Source organism: Calidris pugnax, unplaced genomic scaffold (genome assembly GCF_001431845.1).
Source record: "Calidris pugnax isolate Ruff unplaced genomic scaffold, ASM143184v1 scaffold50, whole genome shotgun sequence".
Taxonomy (NCBI): Eukaryota; Metazoa; Chordata; class Aves; order Charadriiformes; family Scolopacidae; genus Calidris; species Calidris pugnax.
Genome location: NW_015090780.1, coordinates 3490526 through 3495342, shown reverse-complemented (window position 1 = coordinate 3495342; position 4817 = coordinate 3490526). Strand labels below are relative to the sequence as shown.

Sequence of the window (4817 nt, the reverse complement as noted above, 5' to 3'; positions counted from 1 at the left end):
GGACCTTTCAAGGTCATCTAGTCCAATCCCCCTGCAGTGAGCAGGGACATCTTCAACTACATCAGGTTGCTCAGAGCCCCATCCAAGGCATGGACCTTCCCAAAGTAGCTTGGCTTGGAGATCAAGGCTCCATCGATAGGGTCTTCACTGTAAACTCCAGCCCGGGGCAGTGCTGAGCCTGGCAGCCCCCCTCTGTGGGCTGAGGACTAGGAGGGGACCCCACATCCCCATCACGTTCTCCCCCAGATGCTCGTGTCCTCAGTGTGTGGCCACCCTGCCAGCAACGCTCGATTCAATATATGTATTATTTGTTTTGTGTTTGTATATAGCCCTCAAGTGGGGAAGCATTTGCCCTGCGGTCTACGTATATATCTGGGAACTTCACAATTAGTTAATATTTTATGCATAATTCATAAAATTATACTACATTTTCTGGGAATAATTAGCTGACTCGGTACCTCTAATGAACTGCAGGTTCAGTGATGACAAATACATCGGGCGACTCCAAGGGATGGCAACACGCAGGCGCCTTTAAGCAAAGTTCAAGCAGCTCCTAAATTAACCAAAGCGAATCCCCGAAGATGCAGTATTTATGCACTGAAGCAAGAAGGGAGGGCTCTCATCTCACAAGTCTCATCAGCCATCACAGCCCAAGAAGCGTGAGAGAGAAAATAAGAGTTATTTACCTTTTGCTAATTGGAAGCCGGGCGGCTCAGGTGAGATTTTCCTCCTTTTCCTTTATTGGGGTTATTGCCTGGAGGTGTGGAAACCCCGGGATGAAAATGGATGTAATTGGTACCGAGATTTTAAGGCTTGAATTGCAAACTTCGCTTAAAAATCTGGTCTGAATTGGAGGAAAACTGAATCTGTTTGAGCTGTTCTGGTTCTTAAAATAAGAAGGGAGCAATTTGGTCAAAATGCTTATTTCCACAGCGTCTCTCCTGCCTCCGTGGGTGCGGGGCTGCCCTCGCCCAGGGGGCTCAGCCCCAGCACAAACCCCCTTTTGGGGGATGCCCACAGAGGCAAAGCCAGCTCTGGTTTGGGTTACACACCCAATTAAACCCAGAGCAGCCACCCCAAGGCAGGAGAGCATCTTCCCCTGCCCTGCTCAGCCTGGCTGCTCCATCAGCCCTACGTCCAGGTGCCACGATGCCAGGTGCCACGATGCCAGGTGCCAGCAGTATCTCCAGGGCACACACCTCTCCTCCCAGCTGCCTCCCGCTCACAGGTGTGGGCAAAAACAAGCTCCTCGCTGAAGATGACCCCACAAACCTGGAGATCTAATACACTGCTACCAGCAGCCTAAAATATTGAATTTTCCCTCGACAGCGTGCTGCCCGAATGAGGAGGGAAGGCGAGCCCGTCCCGCGGCAGGCGGCCACGCTGCCAGGACACACGTATCCACCACTGGGAATTGACTTTAAATGGAGGGCTGCAAACTGGTAAGTATATTAACTTCACGTGCCTCTCTGACATTTCTGAAAAAAAATTAGATTTTGGACTCTGTCGTAGGTCCAAAGGAAGACCCGGAGCAAAGCTGCGCGTGTCAGGGGGTGAGCACATTAAGGCAGATGTTGGTGACACCTGTCTGGTTGAGTTTAGGCTGACAAAATTCAGCAGAAAGACCTCAGCGGAGGGAAGAGGATGCTCGGGAGAAGCAGGGCTGGCAGGGCCCTCCTCAGAAGCATACCTCATTTTTTTTAATTAGGTTATAACTCAATTACAAATGCAAGGGTCTCCATTCCTGACAAGTTTTCCATAATCTTAATTTGATCTCATGTCAGAAGGGTACCTTCCCCTGATAACCAAGCCCAGCTAAGAGTTTAACTAGAATAATAGCTGATTAAAAGGGGTTAATAGATACACCTCAAACAGAAGTAAATTAACGGGAGACGCTGTCTGTTGGCTAATGGGATCAGAACAGTATTTGTTTAGTTTATGAATGATTAATCTCCCTCTCTCGGCATTCCTCAGATGCTAATTGCACTTAGGGAGCCCGTGTTTGTTTTTACAAGAGTTGGAGGTGGCAGAGGGAAGGTGATGGTTGGCCCAAAGGGGAGACCACTGGCCCCGTGTAATGGGCTCTTGGCACGGCCGGGGGGGAATACCGGTAAAACCACACTAAACCAGACCTGACCCCAGACGCGTGAAACTCTTGAATTAAAGATATTATTGAAGTCATTTGGGGTATTTCATTAGAAAAATTGTAAAGTGCACAAGCACACTGAGTGCCAAGACTGGTCTTGCCCCCCTGCCCGCACAGCGGGGGAACTTCACACCACAAAACCACTGGGATTTTTCTGTGGAAACACTCCAGAGCGATCAGAGAAAAGCCAAAAGAAAGGCCAAAGCGGGGGGAAACCGCTTCTCATGGCAACTTTTGCATTTGACAATTCAAAGCAGGGGAGCAGGAGCATTTGTCAGAGGCGCTGGGAGGGAAGCGGTAATTGCCTGGAAGCAGCCACAGATGGGGGGCTCACTCCAGCTGCCGCTGCAGCGCTGCGAGGGAACCACATCAGTTTCCTCTCTACACACTTGTCAGCATTTTAATCCTCCATTATCTTCGTACGTAACAACACAAATGTGCTACCTCAGCCATACTGTGAATTTACTAGCAAACAAACCATTTTCAACAACAACAACAAAAAAAGGTTTTTCATCCCAAGCTTTGCAAGAATGAAGCATTTTCTAAATAAAGCCCTGCCAACCTGGGGCCCTGATTCAGCCAGGAACCAAGGCACGTGCCACCAAAGCCAGCTGGCACCACCCAGCTCAAACTTCTGGCGTGTTTGCAAAGGGCTTGTTGAATTTGGAGCCAGGAGGAGATGTTTTGGAAGGCAGGTACCCATCCCAAGCACAGCATCCTTGCCATGATGGGTCACATTGTCTTTGAAGCTATGGCAGTAGTTTGTAGAAATGAAGGTACCCGGGCTCACCAACTTACTGAGGCCGGTTCTTTGCTCAGTTTAGTTATAAATGTCCCAGGTGATGGTGGGGTATGACTTTATGGATGATTAGGGCTCAATGATGAGAAGATTTTTGTGGTAGGGAAGACTGGGGTGCTCAGCCTGTGGTCATGATCTTCTGGTCCTTGACTTCACCAAGGGATGGGAGTTTGAAAGACATGAGGAACATGGGGAAGACCAAGCCAACACCACTTCTGCACAAGACCTTTTTTTGAAAGTTTGGGATGAACTGAAATGATCTGAGGGGAATCTCATTTTAATCTCAAAATTCTGCTGTTACCAAAATTGCATGCTAAGAAACGGGATGCTCTTTTACTATTCTCCATAAATAACATTACTTTGTACTGTTCCCAGGTATTTCATTCATCACTGTATCATATAGAAAGCCTGAGCTGAATAAAACCTTCCGAAAGAAGATGAGGAGACGCTCTCTGCCTTATAGATTATTTTACAGTTACTGAAGCCATTTGTTTTCTCTGCCTGCATCCCACAAACGTGGAATATAAACCATATACCAGGAGGCGTGACTTCTACTTTTTGCCAAACAGCATTGAAATAAATTTCTTATTAAGGGAGTCACCTAGAAATATTGGGTTTAATAACAAATTACTGGGTTATTGCCTTTTCAGCTTGGCGGTGCTAGCGGCACTCTCCCAGGCTGGGGGAAGCTCCAGCAAAGCAGGTTTTGGCCAAGGTCTGATGGGGGGCCCAGAGCAGGGACAGGGTGTGGGGACAAAGCCCTGAGAGCCTTTGCAAAGCCTGGGTGGGGGGTCCAGGTGTTGTTTGTTGCTGGAATATGGGAGCAGATGGGAAGTGGAGAAACACCAGAGCATTTATTGAACACCCCAATGTATCACCAGAGCATTTATTCGTGGCAAAACTGCTGGCCACGGTGTTTATAAACCCAATGAGATGCTTATGAGCTCGTGAAGGATGCACGGACACAGCTTCCAGCCTACTCATCCCTGCACCTTCAGATCCACAGGGATTATTGCCTGCCTCTGCCCTGCACAGGGATGTGGACCTTGTGCCTGGAGTTCTGAGAGGTACAAACAAACGCGGGTGCAGGTACGGTGTGATTGTACAAAAAGCACAAGAGATTGTACTGAAAGCTTCTCTAAAAACTATTGAACTCACCCAAAGGCAATGCTGGAAGGTGGTGGCGGGTCTTGTGTGCGGTGGCTGAGCTTTGGGACCCCGTGGATGGTGACCAGGAGGAAGGGGGGGTGATGGATGCTTCTCACAAGGGGCTGGTTGAGCGAGCAGTGCCCTCCAGCCCTTCTCCCCCAGGCTGAAGACCCACCTCTGCAGCCAAAACAGCCTTTGGAACAGCCCAGAGCAGCAGTTTGAAAATATTCCAGCTTTTGCAGGTGCTTACAGCTGCAGGTAGATGCCTGGTGAGATTTTCAGAAGTGCCTGGGCATGTAAAGCACCTCATTCCCAGTCCAAATGCCACCAGGTGTCTGCCTGCATCATTAAGCACTTAATTGCCTCTGAAACCCGGCTCCCGGGAGCGGGGCTGGTGCTGGTGCCCGGGGTTGTGCCGAGTTGTTTGCCCCATGGCACAGCTCCTGGGGGACACCGGAGCCCTCAGCTCCATCCCCACACACCCACCGTGCCTGGCAGGATTCTCCTGCCTCAGTTTCTTTCTAGGGTTCTTTACTGTGAAGGGTTCTTTACTGTGAGGGTGGTGGAGCACTGGAACAGGTTGCCCAGGGAGGTGATTGAGGCCCCATCCCTGGAGATATTCAAGGTGAGGCTCGATGAGGCCCTGGGCAACCTGGTCTAGTTGGGGGTGTCCCTGCTGACTGCGGGGGGGTCGGACTAGATGGCCTTTGGAGGTCCCTTCCG

General features: G+C 49.8%; 1 long non-coding RNA gene across 1 annotated transcript; it reads left to right on the top strand.

Moving 5' to 3' along the window:
• The first annotated feature begins 487 nt into the window (after positions 1-487).
• On the top strand, positions 488-3506 carry LOC106896045. The gene is made up of 3 exons (XR_001413563.1): positions 488-716; positions 1330-1442; positions 3321-3506. It is a non-coding gene; the product is annotated as an uncharacterized LOC106896045 (long non-coding RNA).
• The last annotated feature ends 1311 nt before the right edge of the window (positions 3507-4817 follow it).